At 40.3% G+C, this 22623-nt stretch overlaps 1 protein-coding gene across 5 annotated transcripts in view; it reads left to right on the top strand.

Annotated features, from left to right (window-relative positions):
- VAV3 (vav guanine nucleotide exchange factor 3) overlaps window positions 1–22623 on the top strand; it is a 643747-nt gene that overhangs the window by 154573 nt on the left and 466551 nt on the right. For all 5 annotated transcript variants that reach the window (XM_044944623.2, XM_044944624.2, XM_044944626.2 and 2 more), the window contains one exon: window positions 8381–8455. The gene's annotated coding sequence lies outside the window, so the exon portion shown is untranslated. The remainder of the gene's footprint in view (window positions 1–8380; window positions 8456–22623) is intronic.

Genomic DNA, 22623 nt, shown 5'->3' on the forward strand with positions numbered 1-22623 from the left:
CCATAGTGATCTACCCAAAGTAACCTACAGATGCAACACCATCTTTATCAAAACTTCAATGGCAATTTTCACAGAAATAGGAAAACAACTGTAAAATTTGCATGAACCCACACAAACCCAGAATAATCAAAACAATCATCATCAAAAAGAAAAATACTGGAGATAGTACATTATGTGACTTCAAATTATAAACCAAAGCAATAGTAATTAAAACAATATAGTACTGGCATAACAAACATATAGACTACTGGAAGAGAATAGAGAGCCAGAAAGAGTCCACACATTTATGGTCAACTGGTTTTCAACACAGGTGCCAAGAACATACAATGGGGAAAGGACACCCTCTTTAATAAACAGTTTTGGGAAAACTGAATACCCACATGCATTAGAATGGGGCTCTGTATTAATCTAGAGGGGTGAGATGGGGCAGGAAATGGGAGGGAGGTTCAAAAGCGAGGGGCTGATTCATGTTGAGGTTTGACAGAAAACAACAAAATTCTGTAAAGCAATTATCCTTCAATAAAAAAGAATAAAATTTAGCTGTTATTTCATACCATTATACAAATAAAATCTAAGTGCATTAAAGACTTTAACACCTGAAACTTTGAAAACATAGAAGAAAACATTGGTGCAAGCAACGATTTTTTAAATATGACACAAAAAGCATAGGCAAGAAAAGCAAAAATATACAAATGACACTGAATCAAACTAAAAAGTTTCTTCCCAGCGAAGAAAACAACAGAGTGAAAACCTATGAAATGGAAGAAATCATTTATAGCCTTACATCTGGTAAGGGATTAATATCCCAAATATATGAGGAACTCAACTCAATAGCAAGAAAACAAATAACAACTTAAAAATTAGCAAAAGACATGAATAGACATTTTTCAAAGGAAAACATAAAAATGACCAAGGGGTATATTAAAAATATGCTCAACATCACTGTCGTCAGGGAATTACAAATCAAAACCATATACAATGTCACCTCATGCCTGTGTGAATGACTATTATCAAAATTACAGGAAATAGCAAATGTTGGCAAAGATGTAGAGGAGATAGATTCTTGTTACTCTTGTCGGTGAGACTGTAAATTGGTTATGAAAAACATGATCAAGTTTCCTCAAAATAATGAAAAGTAGAACTACCATATGATCTAACAATACCATGTCTGGGTACATATCTGAAGAAAGTGATATCAGCATCTCAGGGAGATATTATAGCATTAATTACAATAGCCAGATATAATTTAAGTGTACAAGGTCTGATGCATAGATAAAGAAAATGTATACACTTATAATGGAATATTATTCAGCAATGAAAAATAAACCCTGTCATTTGTGACAACACGGATGAATTCAAAGGACATGCTAAGTGATACAAGCCAGGCACAGAAAGATAAACATTGCATGATTTCACTTATATTTAGAAACTAAAAGAGTCAAACTTTTAGAAGTAGCAAGTACAATAGGTGATTACCAGGGGCTGGAGGGTGGGAGAAATGGAAGTTTCAGTTATGCAGGATGAGTAAGTTCTGGAGCTCTAATGTACTGCATGGTGACTATAGTTAATAATTCCATGTTATATACTTGAAATTTGCTGGGTAGGCCTTAAATGTCCTCAACCCACATTCACACACTTATAAACACACACACACACACACACACACACACACACCTGAGATAACTATTTGAGATGATGGATTTGTTAGCTTTATTGTAATCATTTCAATGTATACATATATCAAAACATTATATTGTACACTATAAACATATACAATTTTTATTTGTCAATTATACAGCAATAAAGTTGGAAAAATACACTAGAGTTCAGCTTTTTAGTACTTTGTATAAGAGCTATACACTTACAATCATGAGTGAGACTTCTCTGTGATTTTCTTTCTCATATTGTTCTTTTCAGGTTTTTGTGTTTTTTGTTTGTTTGTTTTTTGCTTCATCCAGTTATTTTGAAGCTTTTCATGTTTTCATGTTGTGGAATATTTTATGTATTAAGACAGTTTCTGTACCTTGTGTTTGCCCACTGGATCAGACATATACTAGTTTTATAAACTGAGTCTAAGCCTCAATTTCTAATTTTTTTTTGACAAAATTTGGAAAACACAATTCCTATCATAAGGTTATTGTGATGATTAAAGAGGCAAGGCATGTAAGTCACTTAGTGCAATCTCAAGCAGATAGTAAATGCCTAAAAAATGTAGCTACTAAATGTAATCATAGTTTTGAACTCATTGATATAATCCTTGTGCATAGAAGGTATTTGAAAGATAAATCTTGGAAACTCTCTCTTTATTTCTTGATTATTGACTAAGAATCAAGAACTTCTTGAGTCTATTCATTGGATGAACATGTTTGTGTCTATTTTGATTTCAATTTTTCCAGGAAATCATTAATTTCATTAAGGTTTCCAAAAGTTTTAGTATACCATTTTGGGTAATATTTACTTGTGATTTCTTTTAAAATATCTTTAAAATTTGCTGTTAAGTCCATTTAAAAAAGTTCTCTTAAATTATCCAGAGGTGTTTTATTAACTTTTTCTCCAAAGATTTATCTTTTAAAATGTATTTATCAATTCTGCCATTGGCTGCATTTGTGTGTCTAGGCTGGCAGCATGAGTTATTTATCAAAGTAAATGGAACTGAACATACACACTATTAGAAATCACAGATGAGGAGATTAGGTTCCCTCAATGTCTTCCACCCCTCTTTTATCAAGTCCCTGCTTATACTTTTTGAATTGAGTATCAAATAGATAGGTCTTTAGTAAGTACTTTGGACTTTTACATTTTTTGAAAAGAATTTAAAATAAACCTTTAACTTTGATTATTCTTGAACTTTAGGGCAGCATGAACACATTCAGAATAAGGTGATGTTATGAGCCTTATAGCTAAAGAATTAGCTACTTGAGTTCCTTTGTAAAATGTTACTGTGTGTATGGTGTGTGTGTGTGTGTGTGTGTGTGTGTGTGTGTGTATTTTCCCCACATCTCAGTCTTCAAAATCCATTAAGTTTGGCACCAAATGAACCATTTAAGTGAAATGAGGTGAAAGTCGCTCAGTCGTGTCCAATTCTCTGTGGCCACATGGACTATACAGTCCATGGACTTCTCCAGACCAGAATACTGGAGTGGGTAGCCTTTCCCTTCTCCAGGGGATCTTCCCAACCCCAGGATTGAACCCAGGTGTCCCGCATCGCAGGCAGATTCTTTACTAGCTGAGCCACCAGGTAAGCCCACAAATCATTTCACCAGAGACTTGAATAAAAGATATGGGTCCAATCCCTGGGTCGGGAAGATCCCCTGGAGAAGGGTATGGTAACCCAGTCCAGTATTCTTACCTGGGAAATCCCATGGACAGAGGAGCTTGGCAGGCTACCGTCCATAGGGTCGCAAAGAGTTGGACGCGACTGAAACGACTTAGTACACACGTATTATGAGTATTGAGAATGGATGCTGAGTGTGGGTGCCTGGGTGAGTTGCAGTTGCCTCCAGTGTAGAGAACCCCCAAACTTGTAGACAGAGCTGGAAATTGTATTGCATAAGACAATGAAAACTCCCCAGCTTTGTGAAGATTCTTGATATATTCTTGTCAAGGACATGCTGATGATCCTATTTATAACACTGTAATCTGTGCTGAGCCAAGCTCTCCAGTGAGAAATGTATTCCAGATGCCTTTTTGTGCTATCATTTAGAATAATTGCTCCATCTACCCTTAACAAAACTTTCCAGGAACCTGACAGATGGAGTAAACATCAAGCACCAAATTACAGTGCTTCTATCTAATTGAGGCCATCACCCAACTGGGTTCCAAATTGACGGACAGAGCAGTTGTTTTACATGTATTTGTTTTTCTAATTCCTCTTGCTGATCGATGGAGTTCTTCTGACTGTTTTAATTAGTCAGCATATACTGGGGAGCATATGCATTGTTGTTTCTAAAATGTACTTATTCCTATTTTACCTTTTTACTGTAATTTTTGGTTCTCAACTTAAATATATAGGGATGAAATATGCTAGCTCTATTGTTGAATATTTCCCTCCTCCTATTCTAGCCTATCAAGCATGTTGCTAACATTCTCCTGTGCCTTTTTTCCTTATCAAATCCAAACCTAAATTGTAAAGTTTCAGACTCACTAAGACTGTAAAATATAATCTCTAGGATAGCAAAGCATTGTGGCTGATGCTATTCAAAATGCCTCTTCATTGTCTGAGTTGCACAAAGCTATATTGTAAAATGTATATGCTTAGGTTTTCTTATGTTATTTCTCACCATCTTGTTTCTGGGAAATAAAAGCAAAGGAACAATAAAAAAAATAAGCCCATGATGGTGAAGAAGTGGAATGGGGTAAGAAAAGGGAGGAAATTTTTGAAATTCAGAAGCAAAAGCATTGCAGTATTTTACAGCCTCCAAGCATTTTATAAGCAATTTCAGGAACAGAACTTCAACTCCTTTCCATTCATAACCAGAGTTCAAAGGGAGAATGTAATATATGTAATTTCCCTGGATATTTGCTTGTTGGTGTTAGATGGTACGGAAAAACCCAAACAAGCTTTTTGGCCAACCCAGTACTTCAGTGCAGAGCTAGCTTTACGCAAATTGGAAAGTGGACATCATTTTTTATTCACATGTAATCTTTGCTTTGCTTTTCAAATACCAGAGATTGAAGTTAATATATTTCCCATGCCCTGTATCTCTTTCTAGCTTACAGCCTCAAATATTTTAACATTTATATGAACCTTCATAGTCCAATACAATAGCACTAGACACTGACCACTTGTGCTATTTAATGAGAATTGAAATTTATTTCCTCTGTTACTCTAGCTTCATTTCAAATGGTCTAAAGCCATAGCTAGTTACTACCATATTGTCAATGCAGATCAGAAAGTTCTATTGAACAGCATTTGGTGCCTATTAGGTGCTCAATGATGTTTAGTCATTACTTTCCTTAAAACTTATTCCTCTAGCCTAGGGCATGGTTCACAGAAACTAGAAGGATAACAGTTCTGAATTAATTTCAGATTAACTAATGAGCTTATTCTCACCCCCAAGCTTCATTTTCAATACCATCTGTACTTAATACATTTACCTTTGTTACCTACTGAGAGTAGTTTGGAGTTTGGGGCCAGGATAAGCAAAAGCTGATTTCCCCTGTAAAAGGTATAGAAAGGTGGACTATGCGGGAAAAAGCTTCCCAGGTGCCCCTTAGCTCCCAGTCATCATTGTCACTCTAATTTCATGGGCAGTTTAGCGAAGGTGCAAATTCACTCACTATACTTATTGTTCAGTTGCTAGGTCATGTCCGACTTTGCGACCCCATGGATCGCAGCATCCCAGGCTCCCCTGTCCTTCATTATCTCCTGGAGTTTGCTCAGATTTATGTCCATTGAGTCGGTGATGCCATCTAATCATTTCCTCCTCTGCCGTCTCCTGTACTACTGCAAAGTGAACGTTTTTTCTTTCTTTTATCTATGACTAATCTAGTCTTCCTGGTGACCCCCACTCACTGCACAGCAGGGGGAAAATGGTCGTTGATGGCTTTACATTTATCCTGAACTAATAATGTAAGCAGCCCTTTAGGTAATTTTTGGTTTTTCGCTATGCAATAATTGCATACTCAGTCATACTTCCACTTCTACATCCACTTTGAAGATGGGTTACGTACAAGATTCTTTACCGCTGAGCCACCAGGGAAGCCCCAAGTACAAGATAGATGGCATTTGGGTACATTTGCTTGTATGGGGTGGTTTATGTAAACTTATGGTAGCAGAGAGAGTAGCTGGGGTGTCCCAGAGTTAGACTGACTTGGCCCTCTTCAGCCATCTGACGCAGATGTTTGAGGTCAGTGAATTCATAGTTACTCCTGCTCTCCTCTGTCAGGATCCATACTTGGTTCGAGCTGATTGACTTCACCCCAGCTCTGGAGGTCCACCTTTGTGCATGTGTGTGCGTGCTCAGTCATGTCCAACTCTTTGTCACCCCATGAACCTAACAGGTGGCTCTGCCCATGAGATTCTCCAGGCAAGAGTCCTGGTGTGGGTTGTCATTTCTTCCTCCAGGGGATCTTCCTGACCCCACGGATCAAACTCACATCTCCTGCATTGGCAGGCAGATTCTTTACCACTGAGTCACCTGCGAAGTTCACCTTTGAGTTTCTTCCATATCCTCCATCTGGCCTCCAGCCTAGGTGGTTCATTCTACAAAAAACCATTGTAGGAGAACATTGTTTCACATTGTATTAAAACTAGAAACGTTTAGAGGCAACATTTATTCATTCAATCTGCAAAGGAAAAGTTAGACTAGGGAGTCGGGAGCTCTCTCATTTACAAAAGAATCTACACAATTTACATAATGGTATGTCAATTGACCCAAGTTCATGATAATATTTACAGTTTAAATGAACAACTTCTGTTTCCTATAATGTTACATCTATATTCAATATGCTTTACAAATTTTGTGGTTATTGTTTGTTTTACAATAGAAGGTTCATTCCTGAAGGAGTAAACCAAAGGCCTCTTGCTGCTCCACAAACAAAACAGGTGATGGATTTTGTTCAAATTCACATTGTTTTCTCACCTGCCAAGTCTCTTTAATGGGCTCCTTGTTCCTCTGATCCTGAAGCCACGGGATGCAAGTATTGCTTAGTATTCTATTTGTTAAATTCTGAGAATACACACTACCTTGAGAAGTTAAAATGCAAACGACAAAAGGGTTCTTTTCTCCTATGTTTTCTCATTAAATGTCACTTTTATCTGCAGTCTTTTCATTTTAACTTAGACTAAATCAAAGAACATATGTCTTATTATTTTTTCTATATTGTCCAGGTCTCTAATTGCCTTCTGTCATGCAGCCACCATCCCCCAATCATGAGAGAGGAAGGGCTTCCTCTTTTTCTTCTATTTCATGGCCTCCTTTGGTCCACCTGCAGCTTTGTGGCTAAACTTTTGGGGGAGAAGGATCCTATACGTGATTGATGAAATTCTATGATGTAGATCTTCCAGGTTTGGTTCTTAATATCTTGAAAAGTGAAAGAAAGTGAAAGTGAAGTCGCTCAGTCGTGTCTGACTCTTTGTGACCCCATGGACTGTAGTCTACCAAGCTCCTCCGTCCATGGGATTTTCCAGGCAAGAGTACGGGAGTGAGTTGCCATTTCCTTCTCCAGGGGAGAATCCTGACCCAGGGATTGAACCCAGGTCTCCCGCATTGTAGGCAGACGCTTTACCGTCTGAGCCACCAGGGAAGTCCTAATCTTAATATCCTAGAGGAATTTAAAACATCCTCTGAAAGGACTATGGCCTTGCTTGGGCAGAGAGGGCATCTAAATTCCTTTAGCATGCCTACTTATTCCACCATGGGTCTTTTATCTCTTGATGTCAAAAGTGGATAAGGTGAAACATATTGGGGGGAGGTAAAATTATCAGCTTCATATTTGCTAAAATATCATTCTTATTACAATAATATACTGGGGGCATTTGATCCTGAAGACTATTTCTTAATCCCTCCCAAAAACTGCTTTAATTCTCATTGGCACAACATGTTCCAAGAAAGGTGTGCATTTGATGTAGGCGGCCCTTTTGCATTTGTAGTTTAATTACATGTAGGGCTGCTTGGAGGGCTTCCCTGGTGGCTCAAAGGCTAAAGAATCTACCTGCTATGTGGGAGACCTGGGTTCTATCCCTGGGTTGGGCAGATCGCCTGGAGTAGGGCATGGCAACCCACTCTAGTATTTTTGTCTGGAGAATCCCATGGAGAGGAGTCTGGCAGGCTACAGTCCATAGGGTCGCAAAGGGTTGCAAAGACTGCGCAATTAAGCACACAGCACACAGGGCAGCTTGGAAGAGGGAAACATCACTTGGAGATGTGGGACAGCACCAGGTCTATTTTACACACTGGTTGTCATTTTTGGTATGCTGAAGATGGTGTTATCCTCAACTTCTTGAAGTGCCAACTTGCAGCGTGATTAAATTAGCAGAGTGCAATAGTAAAGAAAAAAGACTAGCCAGAAGTAGTGAGTAGGTCATATTTTAAATTATGATAGCAATAATAAGACTTCATATCTGATTAACCTTAAGAATTGTTTTTTAAAAAATATTTATTTGGCTGTACTGGGTCTTAGTTGTGGTACACAGGGTCTTTGATCTTTGTTGCAGCATGCGGAGTTTTTAGTTGTGGCATGTGGACTGAGGTATGTGGGATTTAGTTCCCTGACCAGGGATCAAACCTGGCCCCCTGCATTGGGAGCACAGAGTCTTAGCCACTGGACTATCAGGGAAGTCTCAAGAATTCATGTGAACTTTGGCACTCCTTTAATTGTTCATTAATTGGAAGATGCTTAGTTAACTAAAATGACTCAAACTCATTATTTCCTCCAGGTTATCATCTTTACATTGGGAACAGCTTTAAAGAGCTCATCTGTGTCCATCTGCGAATAGCAGTATAAGCCTGGGGTGAGTAATACACAATTTTTTGCCGTTTTCTAAATAGTTTGGGAGTAAATGTGTCTAGAATATTTATAGGTGAATATTATAGGTGATGTATATTGAATATAATAGGTGATGATATGTATCACAGAGATTGAGTTGCTTGACCCTGTGACACTTGAAATTCAAATGATCACAATTTGTTAATCATGTGGTGTAATTCAACTTTGGGATGCTCTTGGATTCTGGCTCATGTATAAGCTGTTTGAATATTACTGGTAGCTGCAAACTATAAACTGGTTTGATTTTTTATTATTAACCTGTGTATGCACACAGTTTAAATAATAAACCCTTTATAACTGGATGAGATACCAAGAATCCTCTCCCTGAGCCGTTTGCTAGATGGGGCTCTGATGTCCAAGTGGTTAAATGAGAGGCCATGAAGGAACAGAGCAGGGACTAAAACCTGGATTTCCTGGGATTCATTCAGTCTTCATTCATTTATTCCATTCTGTCCTTTGGTGTTCTAAGTTTATTTGTTTTTTTAATCTATGCATTCACTCTTGCACTCTTTGTATTGAATCCTTGTCATATATGAGTTTATATCCTGTAATTAATTATTGGTAAACTGAGTGTGAGTTTGCAAAACATTTCTAAAGCCTTACACCGGGGTACTCTTCCAACTCAAGACACGCAGGCAAAAGGACGGATGTTCTTATGTCAAAGTATGAGTGTAAGCGGCTAAGCTCTTTACCCTAGATTCGCAGTAAAAAGGCTCTTGCGTGATGTCTAACCTCTTTTGAAGCCCAAGGAATTGGCCAAGTCATTCTGCTTAGTCATGAGGCCAATAGGCCAGGCCCTTCCTGAATGTCGCCTGACCTGAAGGGCAGTGTGACTCAGTGCTGGCTGATCTCTGCTTCTCCCAGGGTGATTCCCCAGCTTGGGCCAAAGCAGAGGGGAGGCCAGCTTCAAAGCCTCTCCCGGGCTGTGGAAAAGTGCATTCTGGAGTGGGGCAGCTGCCAAGCGCACCACATGAATGTTCGTTTTGCTTGGCTCATGGTCAAACAACAGCAAAAAAACAGGTTCAGCGTGAGTAATGGGTTAGCGTAGCTGTTGGTTTGTCAGCAGACAGAGATCTGGTCTGGAGTATCCAGGGGAGGACATGGGTTTGCAGTTGTGGGTATATTTTCCAGGTCAGTTTGCGATCCTAAACAGGGATGCTTTATTAATTCCTGTCTGGAAAAGATCTAAGGGAATGGTTTTAAACAGTCTCTTGATTCTTTCCTTTGTGCTGCTGAAAGATCACTTACTATTCAACGGCAGTGTCCTGCAGGCTGGCTGTCTCTCCTGTGGGCTAAAATGGACAGAAATTTGAGATGGCCGAAGAGGCAAAAATGTTGTTATTAATTTCATTACTGAGAACAGCAGCAGCAGTAATAGTAATAAAGAAACATAACACAGTACAGAATGAAGGATGTTCTGGGAAGACGCTCCAACTAGAAATGTTCAAACCCACCCAAGCTTTGTATTTTGAGTTGCTATAGCCCAGGTGAGCATTCAGCTAGCTTGCTTTTGCTGCCTTTTAAGGAAACCTGGCTTGGTGTTAACTCTAAGTTGCCTATTTTCTCCTCTCTCCCTCACAATACAAATTTAAACTTACCCAGGGTAATAAAAATTGTCCTAAAATAGATGCGGTTAAGAAGGACCTCCACATGAGACAGGGTAATTAAAATACAAAATTGATTTAAAAAAAAAATTAAAGTATAGTTGATTAACACTGTTGTGTTAGTTTCAGATGTGTAGCAAAGTGATTCAGTTATACATATACATGGGTCTGCTCTTTCTCAATTTCTTTTCCCATTTAGGTTATTACAGAATGTTGAACAGAGTTCCCAATGTTATACAGTAGAGCCTTGTTGTTTGTTTTATTTATAGTGAGGTATATCCATTAATCCCAAATTCCTAATTTATCTCTCCCTGCTCCTCCCTTTTGGTTTCCACAAGATTGTTTTTTTGTCTGAGTCCATTTCTGTTTTGTAAATACATTCATTTGTATCATTGTTTTAGTTTCCACATATAAGTAATATCATATGATATAAAATTGGGTTTTAAGTGAGCTAGTATTTTGTTCTAAGCCTTGTGTTGAGACACTGAGGTTTGGAGAGGTCTATTACAAGGAGGCCAAGAGTTAGAATCTTCCCTGGCAGTCCAGTAGTTAAGACTCTGTGCTTCTCCTTGCAGACGGCACAGGTTCCATCCCTGGTCGGGGAACTAAGATCCCACATGCCCAGGGGCATGGCAAAAATAAAGTTTAAAGCTCCAGAGAGAGACTATTATTTAGGAAACATACTTTACATGCTTAAAGAAAGCAAAGAAGTCAAGAATGAGTGAATCAGTATAAAAGGAGAAACAAGAGTGGAAAGAGGGAGAGAACAATGGCTTCTGACCTCTCTGAAGGCTTCAGAAAAGGTGTTTTTCCAGATATTTATGTGACTAGGATGAAATACAAAAACTGAAACTCTTGGGGCCCAGATAAGAAAGACGTTGTTTCTACAGTGAAGTAACTCTGGCGTCAGCATGGGAATAACAGTAAAGGTGGATGAGCAAGGCACACGTGCCCAACCTCTTTTCTTCATGCCACATCCCCCTCTGTATTTCCAAAGCTTCATTCGTATACCTCAGTTACTGGAGGATATTATACTTCATTCTAGTCATAAAGTACAGTATTGGAGCTTAACTCCAGAGCCTCATGGTCAGGGCTCTTACATGTTGACTTATGAAGACCATGGCCTATTAAAGAGAGCCAAAATTCCTTGGAGACACAGCTGGTTCCAGATGTGGGGCATGAAAATGTGCTCCTAGGATAAGTTATTGTGTTGACATGCAAGGAAGGGCTCAGAGAATTATGAGGACGTGGCTAAAGGATAAGGGACTGCCTTGGGATCCCTTCAGGAAGCCCAATTTGGAAATTGTTTGCACATTAAAAGTTAATCATGGAACTAAATTACAGTATACTGACTTTTTAAAAAGAATCAATTCCCCAGAGGTCCAGTGGTTAGGACTCTCTGCTTCCACTGCAGGGAGCCTGAGTTCGAAATCTTGTCAGGGAACAAAGATCCTGCAAGCTGTGTGGTGTGACCCCCCTCGCCCCAAGCAAAAACACCAAAACCAAACAAACAAAAATCAACATTCCATACCAACACTTCAGAGTATGCAAGAAGTAGAAAAAAAAAGCTGTGTTTTTGTGCAAGAATGACAGAGAAAGATTTTAGAAGAAATTACAGAATTAGGAAAATCTCCATTTTGTGGCCAAAAATATACTAAATTCTTCAGACAAGCGTCATTAATGGATAGTGAAACTACTAGATAAATTACTTCTGGAGAACAGAATATAGTGTTTGAAAACATAATCCTGCACTTAAAAATTGCAATGGGAAGAATGTACATTTATTTGCAATGGAGATATAAGCTGGATATGAATTTAACCAAAGGATCAAAATGAGTCTGTCCAATATTAGGCCAAATTGATATTAGGTACATAATATGCCAGAAAATTTGGAAAACTCAGCAGGGCCACAGGACTGGAAAAGGTCAGTTTTCATTCCAAACCCAAAGAAAGGCAATGGCAAAGAATGCTCAAACTACTGCACGATTGCAGTCATCTCACGTGCTAGCAAAGTAATGCTCAAAATTCTCCAAGCCAGGCTTCTACTGTACATGAACAGTGAAATTCCAGATGTTCAAGCTGGATTTAGAAAAGGCAGAGGAACCAGAGATCAAATTGCCAACATCCGTTGGATCATCGAAAAAGCAAGAGAGTTCCAGAAAAACATCTACGTCTGTTTGTTGACTATGCTGAAGCCTTTGGCTGTGTGGATCACAACAAACTGTGAGAAATTCTTCAGGAGATGGGAATACCAGACAACCTGACCTGTCTCCTGAGAAATCTGTATGCGGGTCAAGAAGCAACAGTTAGAACTGGACACAGAATAACGGACTGGTTCCAAATACAGAAAGGAGTACCTCAAGGCTGTATATTGTCACCCTGTTTATTTAACTTACATGCAGAGTACATCATGTGAAATGTCAAGCCGGATGACTCACAGGCTGGAATCAAGATTGCCGGGAGAAATATCAACAAACCACATATATGCTGGTGATACCACTTTAATGGCAGAAAGTGAAGAGGAACTAATGAGCCTCTTGATGAAGGTGAAAGAGGAGTGTGAAAAAGCTGGCTTAAAACTCAAGGTTCAAAAAACTAAGATCATAGAATCCAATCCCATGGCCTCACATCAAGTGGAAGGGGAAAAAGTGGAAACAGTTACAGATTTTATTTTCTTGGGCTCCAAAATCACTGCTGATGTTGACTGCAGCCATGAAATTAAAAGACACTTGCTCCTTGGAAGGAAAGCTATGACAAATATTGACTGTGTACTAAAAAGCAGAGACATCACTTTGCTGACAAAGGTCCATGGAGTCAAAGCTATGGTTTTTCCAGTAGCTATGTTTGAATGTAAGAACTGGACCATAAAGAAAGCTGAGCGCTGAATGAACATTGATCTTTTCCAGTACTGTTTGATAAATAGTCATCATATAAATTCTGCTCTCTCTTGCATTATTAGTGGAGTATGAGTTGACAAGTACAGGAACTAATTCTTTTTCATCTGAATTCTCCAGAGCTTGGCATATGAAATGGCTCAATATATGTTTCTGGATATAAGAAATGACATAAGACTGAATAAAGCCATATTAACATTTTGGTTTTGAGAGAGTCAATTCCCAGGCAGGATAATAACAAGTCCAGGGTCCCCAAGAAGGAGAAAGGGGTCTAGGGCTCTCAAGGACATAGGGGTCTGGAATTCTCAAGGAGGAAAGTGAAGTTGTTCAGTCATGTCCGACTCTTTGCAACCCCATGGATGGTAGACTACCAGGCTCCTCTGTCCGTGGGAATTTCCAGGCAAGAGTACTGGAGTGGGGTGCCATTTCCTTCTCCAGAGGACCTTCCTGAGCCAGGGATCGAACCCATGTCTCCTGCATTGTAGGCAGATGTTTTACCATCTGAGCCACCAGGGAAGTCCCCTCCTCTCAAGGAGGAGGAAAGGACAAACCTCTTTTATTTGTCCTCTACAGTCCTTGAAAGTGAAAGTGAAGTTGCTCAGTTGTGTCTGACTCTTTGTGACCCCATGGATAGTAGCCTACCAGGTTCTACCGTCCATGGGATTTTCTAGGCAAGAATACTGGAGTGGGTTGCCATTACCTTCTCCAGGAGATCTTCCTGACCCAGTGATTGAACCCGGGTCTCCCGCATTCTAGGCAGACTCTTTACCATCTGAGCCACAAGGGAAGTCATCTACAGTCCTTCAGTTCAGTTCAGTTCAGTTGCTCAGTCATGTCTGACTCTTTGCGACCCCATGAATCGCAGCACGCCAGGCCTCCCTGTCCATCACCAACTCCCGGAGTTCACTCAAACTCACGTCCATGGAGTCAGTGATGCCATCCAGCCATCTCATCCTCTGTCATCCCCTTCTCCTCCTGCCCCCAATCCCTCCCAGCATCAGAGTCTTTTCCAATGAGTCAACTCTTCGCATGAGGTGGCCAAAGTACCAAAGTTTCAGCTTTAGCATCATTCCTTCCAAAGAACACCCAGGACTGATCTCCTTTAGAATGGACTGGTTGGATCCTCTTGCAGTCCAAGGGACTCTCAGGAGTCTTCTCCAACACCACAGTTCAAAAACATTAATTCTTCAGCGCTCAGCTTTCTTCACAGTCCAACTTTCACATCCATACATAACCCCTGGAAAAACCATCCTTGACTAGACAGACCTTTGTTGGCAAAGTAATATCTCTGCTTTTCAATATGCTATCTAGGTTGGTCATAACTTTCCTTCCAAGGAGTAAGCGTCTTTTAATTTCATGGCTGCAATCACCATCTGCAGTGATTTTGGAGCCCCAAAAAATAAAGTCAGCCACTGTTTCCCCATCTATTTCCCATGAAGTGATGGGACCAGATGCCATGATCTTCGTTTTCTGAATGTTGAGCTTGAAGCCAACTTTTTCACTCTCCTCTTTCACTTTCATCAAGAGGCTCTTTAGTTCCTCTTTACTTTCTGCCATAAGGGTGGTGTCATCTGCATATCTGAGGTTCTTGATATTTCTCCCAGCAATCTTGATTCCAGCTTGTGTTTCTTCCAGCCCAGCATTTCTCATGATGTACTCTGCATATAAATTAAATAAGCAAGGTGACAATATACAGCCTTGACATACTCTTTTTCCTATTTGGAACCAATCTGTTGTTCTATATCCAGTTCTAACTGTTGCTTCCTGACCTGCATATAGGTTTCTCAAGAGGCAGGTCAGGTGGTCTGGTATTCCCATCACTTTCAGAATTTTCCACAGTTTATTGTGATCCACACAATCAAAAGCTTTGGCATAGTCAATAAAGCAGAAATAGATATTTTTCTGGAACTCTTTTGCTTTTTCGATGGTCCAGCATATGTTGGCAATTTGATTTCTGGTTCCTCTGCCTTTCCTAAAACCAGCTTGAACATCTGGAATTTCATGGTTCACGTATTGCTGAACCCAAGCTTGGAGAATTTTGAGCATTACTTTACTAGCATGTGAGATGAGTGCAATTGTGTGGTAGTTTGAGCATTCTTTGGCATTGCCTTTCTTTGGGATTAGAATGAAAACTGACCTTTTCCAGTCCTGTGGCCACTGCTGAGTTTTCCAAATTTGCTGGCATATTGAGTGCAGCACTTTCATAGCATCATTTTTCAGGATTTGAAGTAGCTCAACTGGAATTCCATCACCTCCACTAGCTTTGCTTGTAGTGATGGTTTCTAAGGCCCACTTGACTTTACATTCCAGGATGTCTGGCTCTAGGTGAGTGATCACACCATCGTGATTATCTTGGTCATGAAGATCTTTTTTGTACAGTTCTTCTGTGTATTCTTGCCACCTCTTCTTAATCTCTTCTGCTTCTGTTAGGTCCATACCATTTCTGTCCTTTATCGAGCCCATCTTTGCATGACATGTTCCCTTGGTATCTCCAGTTTTCTTGAAGAGATCTCTAGTTGTCCCCATTCTGTTGTTTTCCTCTATTTCTTTGCATTGATCGCTGAGGAAGGCTTTCTTATCTCTCCTTGCTATTCTTTGGAACTCTGCATTCAGATGCTTATATCTTTCCTTTTCTCCTTTGCTTTTCGCTTCTCTTCTTTTCACAGCTATTTGTAAGGCCTCCCCAGACAACCATTTTGCTTTTTTGCATTTCTTTTCCATGGGGATGGTCTTGATCCCTTTCTCCTATACAATGCCACGAACCTCTGTCCATAGTTCATCAGGCTCTCTGTCTATCAGCTCTAGGCCCTTAAATCTATTTCTCACTTCCACTGTATAATCATAAGGGATTTGATTTAGGTCATACCTGAATGGTCTAGTGGTTTTCCCTACTTTCTTCAATTTAAGTCTGAATTTGGCAATAAGGAGCTCATGATCTTAGTCACAGACAGCTCTCAGTCTTGTTTTTGCTGACTGTATAGAGCCTCTCCGTCTTTGGCTGCAAAGAATATAATCAATCTGATTTCGGTGTTGACCATCTGGTGATGTCCATGTGTAGAGTCTTCTCTTGTGTTGTTGGAAGAGGGTGTTTGCTATGACCAGTGTGTTCTCTTGGCAAAACTCTATTAGTCTTTGCCCTGCTTCATTCCATATTCCAAGGCCAAATTTGCCTGTTATTCCAGGTGTTTCTTGACTTCCTACTTTTGCATTCCAGTTCTCTATAATGAAAAGGACATCATTTTTGGGTGTTAGTTCTAAAAGGTCTTGTAGGTCTTCATGGAACTGTTCAACTTCAGCTTCTTCAGCGTTACTGGTTGGGGGATAGACTTGGATTACTGTGATATTGAATGGTTTGCCTTGGAAACGAACAGAGATCATTCTGTCGTTTTTGAGATTGCATCCAAGCACTGCATTTTGGACTCTTTTGTTGACTATGATGGCTATTCCATTTCTTCTAAGGGATTCCTGCCCGCAGTAGTAGATATAATGGTCATCTGAGTTAAATTCACCCATTCCAGTACATTTTAGTTCGCTGATTCCTAGAATGTCGATGTTCACTCTTGCCATCTCCTGTTTGACCACTTCCAATTTGCCTTGATTCATGGACCTAACATTCCAGGTCCTACAGTGCTTAATCTTAGTCAAATCTTAGTAGGGGTCATGATCTTCGAAGAAGATTTCGCTTCGGGAACAGGGACCAGATTTGATCACTCAAGAGCTTTTGTATAGCAGTGTTTTATTAAACTCTGACCCTGACTAAGATTTGACTAAGCGTTTTATTTGACAACAGTCCTTAATCTTAATCAAATAAAATGCTTTTTCTTTATTCCTGGAAGTGATGATTATACAACAAACAACACAGTTTAAATTCTATATTAAGGATTATGTAACAACACTGTATCCTGCTTGAGGACAGTTTCTCCTTCCTGAAAACCTTCTGACTAATCCTGTTATCTTAAAATGTATATCAAGAGAGTGAGTTTGGTAATATCTTTCTATTGTTAAATTCTAATCCTGTTACCTTAAAATGTAAACTGTGGGAGTGGGTCTGGTAAAATTTTTACAACTTTGAGACAATCTTTGATTTATTTTAATAACCAATTGAAAAAGTGTATAGCTCCTTTGCTAACACCAGCAAGGGGGGGTGTCTCCATCCCCCTTCTTTTTTTTTTTTTTTTTTAATTTTATTTTATTTTTAAACTTTACATAATTGTATTAGTTTTGCTAAATATCAAAATGAATCCGCCACAGGTATACATGTGTTCCCCATCCTGAACCCTCCTCCCTCCTCCCTCCCCATACCATCCCTCTGGGTCGTCCCAGTGCACCAGCCCCAAGCATCCAGTATCGTGCATCGAACCTGGACTGGCAACTTGTTTCATACATGATATTTTACATGTTTCAATGCCATTCTCCATCCCCCTTCTGATGTCTGTGTCAGAAGCTTTCTCTGTCTCTTTTCACTTTAATAAAACTGCTATATAAAAGCTCTTGAGTGATCAAGTCTGGTCCCTGTTCCCGAAGCTAAATCTTCTTCTGAGGTCATGACCCTGACACCATTCACCGTAAGCTATCAGTTTTAAATGGAGGATATCTCAGTAACATTTGAAGAGACGGCACTGTAATTACCTACTTGGCATGTGATTTGTATACCACCAGATTTCTATTCTGCTGTAGTAGTTTCTTGTATTCCCCAAATGGCCAACTTTGTGTTTCTATACTGCAGAGAGTCTCAAATTTGGAATCCATAATAATCAGCTGGGAAGCTTGTGAAAACACAGGTTTCTGGGCCCCCGTAGCTGCTAGCTCTGCAGATCTGGAGTGAGGTCTGAGAAGCTGCATTGCTAACAAGTTCTCAGGTGATGCTGATGATAACACTGCTGGTCCAAAAAGTACAGTTGGAGAACCACTGCTGATGAGGAGCTCATGGAATAGGAAGAGCCCAGGAAACAGAAATACTACAGCTCCCTAAGCAGACTCTTTGCAAAAAAGCCCCCTTGATGCACATGATTGGCATTTTTGGGAAAGTAACCCAAGAAGTGAAAGGTGCTGGTTCCTATCATCCATCAATATCCACCTGATCATTCTGCAGCATTTAGACAATAATATTACATAGCTGAAACTCTAATACTTTGGCCACCTGATGTAAAAAACTGACTCATTGGAAAAGACCCTGATGCTGGGAAAGATTGAAGGCAGAAGGAGAAGGGCACAACAGGGGATGAGGTGGTTGGATGGCATCACCGACTTGATGGACATGAGTTTGAGCAAGCTCCAGGAGTTGGTGATGGACAGGGAAGCCTGGCGTGCTGCAGTCTATAGGGTCACAAATAGTCAGACATGACTGAGCGACTGAACTGATACTGACTGATAACATAGAGAGAGCATGAGTTTTAAAGATCTACAGAATGATTATGCATGATGTATACAGGTGTGTGTGCACGTGCGTGAGTGTGTGTGTGTGTGTATGTGTGCGTGCATACTCAGTTTCATCCAACTCTTTGTAACCCTATGGATTGTAGCCCACCAGGCTCCTCTGTTCATGGAATTTTCCAGGCAAGAATACTGGAGCAGGTTGCCATTTTCTATTCCAGGGGATCTTCCAGACCTGGAATCTAATCTGTGCCTCTTGTGTCTCCTGCATTTGCAGGTGGATTCTTTACCACTGTATCACCTGGGAGGCCCCTATGTAGTGATAAAGAATCCACTTCCCAATGCAGGAGATGCAGGTTCAATCCCTGAGTTGGAAAAATCCCCTGGAGAAGGAAACAGCAACTGACTCCAGTATTCTTGCCTGGCAAATTCCAAGGACAGAGGAGTCTTGCAGGCTACAGTTCAGTTCAGTTCAGTCACTAAGTCATGTCCAACTCTTTGCACCCTTGAAATGCAGCATGCCAGGCTACCCTGTCCTTCACCATCTCCTGGAATTTGCCCAAACTCATGTCCACTGGGTCTGTGATGCCATCCGACCATCTCATCTCTGTCATCCCCTTATCCTCCTGCCTCAGTCTTTCCCAGCATCAGGGTCTTTTCCAGTGAGTCAGCTCTTCACATCACGTGGCCAAAGTATTGGAGCTTCAGCTACAGCATCGATCCTTCCAATAAATATTCTGGGTTGATTTCCTTTAGGATGGACTGGTTTAATCTCCTTGCTGTCCAAGGAACTCTCAAGAGTCCTCTCCAACACCACAGTTCAAAAGCATCAATTATTTGGTGGAGAAGAGGATGGCAGAGGACGAGATGGTTAGATGGCATCACCTACTCAATGGACATGAGTTTGAGCAAGCTCCAGGACAGGAGACGGTGATGGACAGGGAAACCTGGCATGCTGCCATCCATGGGGTTGCAAAGAGTAGGACACAACTTAGTGACTAAATAACAACAACATAATAATGATATATATGATCATTATGTATGATACATCATCATCAAATAAAGATATGCATACATTTTCCTAAGTGTGTATATAAAACCTAACATCTTCCTAATTTGGGCATTTATGAAGCAAAATAGCAATGAGAGAGAGAGAGGGAGGGAGGGAGGGAAAAAAACACCATTCTTGACTACTTTACTTGGAATTATCTCCTGCATTAATGTACAGTTCAGCACAGAAAGAAAACCAGGCCCAGGGAAGTTAGTAAATGATGTGGCCCAGATCATAGCAAAACTGGACTAGAATGCCAGATGTCTGGATCTACAACTAGGTCACACTGCCCTGCTGCAGCTCCTGGGGGGTGATGCTTCTTGGCCTCCTTTTCCAACCCTCCTGTGTAGCACATGGAATAGAAATGCTACCCTGCTTATTTTTCTGCAACCTGTAGATCTTTGAGTGAAGTTCAGACTTAAAACTTATGTAATCTAGAAATTCAATTCTTGCTGAAAATGCAATGAGAGTAATGAGGTTTTGATTCAGAATTTTCTAAAGAAATAACCTTTGTGAATTATAATACCTGCACTTACTATTCATCAAAAAAGGAAAAATCACATTTTTTGGAGTCTGCCAAGACAATTCTAACTTTACCTTCTCTTTTCTGGCTGTTGATAACAGTGATTTTTCTTCTTAAGGTTGGTTACCTATGAGCAGTAGAACATAGAAACAAAGAATAGTCTTTATAATTAATACACACAGTCTCTAGAACTCCCTTAAGCCTATTGCTCCTGGTTCTCCTAAGAGGAAAATGTCCTTGGCATCTTTTGAAAGAATCATGTGTGCCAGTCTGGCTAGACATTCTACATTCTTTTCCATGATCCTAATCTTTATTTTCTAATACACTAGTATTTTCTAAGCAAACTATAATAAAACTCATGAAAGAGTGAATAAGAAATAGGACAATCATTCCATATTAAAGTGAGTGCTGACCCTGACTGTTTTAATGAAAGGAAATATCCCCTCCAAATCCTGGGAGTTCCTGAGAATGTGAACCATCCTTCATGGTATGTCTTTGGAATCTGAACAAGCTGAGAGCTCCCAGGGCTGAGGGACTATCATTAATAGGTATGTAGATTAAATATATATTCCTCTAAACTTTGCAACACAGTTACAACCACAAAGTCCTTTTCCAGCTCCTTAATGTAGCCACTGCACAGTAAGGATAACTATAAGTAGACCACTTAGCTCACATGCTAATTACATTTCCTCCTGGGACTTCTCATTGTATATTGAATAGCAAACATTTCTATGGCCCTTACTAAGTGCCAGGCAAGCTTAAGCACTTCCACATGTTAAGTCATTTAATACTTAACAATAGAACTGAAAGGCTAAGTACCTTGCCTAAGGTCGCCTAGAACCAGGATTCACACTTGGGAGGTCTGGCCCTCAATCTCATGCTCTTCGTTGCTACTCAGTATTGGTGGAAGCCCTGTGGATTTGGATTTAGACTGCCACTAGCTCCCTCAAGCTCCTAATGCTGCAATCATATGGATTTACTTACTCTGGCGCAGACGGGTCTTGGCACAGATTGCTTAGACTTGAAAGAGTAGGCCTTCTTGCTTTTGTTCACACAACACTGTGCAAAGTCCTCTCTCTTGAGAGCTCAGATAAAGCCCTGTCTTTTCTGAGAAGTCTTCCTAGATTCTTCAAGCAGCATTAAATCCCTCCTTTTGATCATCCAGAAGCCGTATTGTTAGTACCACTGTCATTACACCTATTGGAACTGTTTACATCTTTGTCTTCCTGAGTGAATGGTGAGGTCCTAGGGGACAGGGTTTATTCTCTTCTATCTCTCTGCCCTCTCAGCAGAAGCACATAGCAGGCATTTACTAGAATACCAAATTGAAGGTGAATTTTTGACTGTTAGCATGCAATTGTTCATATTTTCCCATGAAGACTTGCTGTGTGCATGTAGCCATTTGTCTTTGATTGCATTTAGTTATTTTTCTGGATATCTGTGTTTTTCCACAATGAGAGTGAAATGCAGAGGAAAGATCAAATACAATCCCATGCCCAATGCAGAAGCTAAGGAATCCTCCATAAATCAACATCTTTTTGTTAGCATAACTACTGAAATAATGAAAGAAATTTAAATAATTCTTGGGAATCCCTGTAATGCTTCCTCCTCATACCAACCATTGGGCTACCTTCTACAGTTGTGTATGTCATGGTTCCTCTTGTGAGCTCCGTGTGAAGGACAGTCATTTGTTTGTATTCATTATGCCTAGTTTAGGTAGATACTTAAAGTATAATTATGTAACATTGATGGCGGTAATAATGTCAAGATGGGATCATCAAACACTGGAACATTCTGTTTATAAAAGTATCAATATTTATATTTATTGAATGAATGAATGCATGAATGCATACCCCTAGATGGAGACTTGTGTGTCCTAATGTGAAAGTCGCTCAGTCATGTCCAACTCTTTGTGACCCCATGGACTATCAGATCAGATCAGATCAGTCGCTCAGTCGTGTCCGACTCTTTGCAACCCCATGAATCGCAGCACGCCAGGCCTCCATGTCCATCACCAACTCCTGGAGTTCACTGAGACTCACGTGCATTGAGTCAGTGATGCCATCCAGCCATCTCATCCTCTGTCGTCCCCTTCTCCTCCTGCCCCCAATCCCTCCCAGCATCAGAGTCTTTTCCAATGAGTCAACTCTTCGCATGAGGTGGCCAAAGTACTGGAGTTTCAGCTTTAGCATCGTTCCTTCCAAAGAAATCCCAGGGCTGATCTCCTTCAGAATGGACTGGTTGGATCTCCTTGCAGTCCAAGGGACTCTCAAGAGTCTTCTCCAACACCACAGTTCAAAAGCATCAATTCTTTGGTGCTCAGCCTTCTTCATAGTCCAACTCTCACATCCATACATGACCACAGGAAAAACCATAGCCTTGACTAGATGAACCTTTGTTGGCAAAGTAATGTCTCTGCTTTTGAACATGCTATCTAGGTTGGTCATAACTTTCCTTCCAAGGAGTAAGCGTCTTTTAATTTCATGGCTGGAGTCACCATCTGCAGTGATTTTGGAGCCCCCAAAAATAAAGTCTGACACTGTTTCCACTGTTTCCCCATCTATTTCCTATGAAGTGGTGGGACCGGATGCCATGACTATAGAGTCCATTAAATTCTCTCGGCCAGAATACTGGAGTGGGTAAACCATTCCCTTCTCCAGGGGATCTTCCCAATCCAGGAATTGAACC

Source organism: Bubalus bubalis, chromosome 6 (genome assembly GCF_019923935.1).
Source record: "Bubalus bubalis isolate 160015118507 breed Murrah chromosome 6, NDDB_SH_1, whole genome shotgun sequence".
NCBI lineage: Eukaryota > Metazoa > Chordata > Mammalia > Artiodactyla > Bovidae > Bubalus > Bubalus bubalis.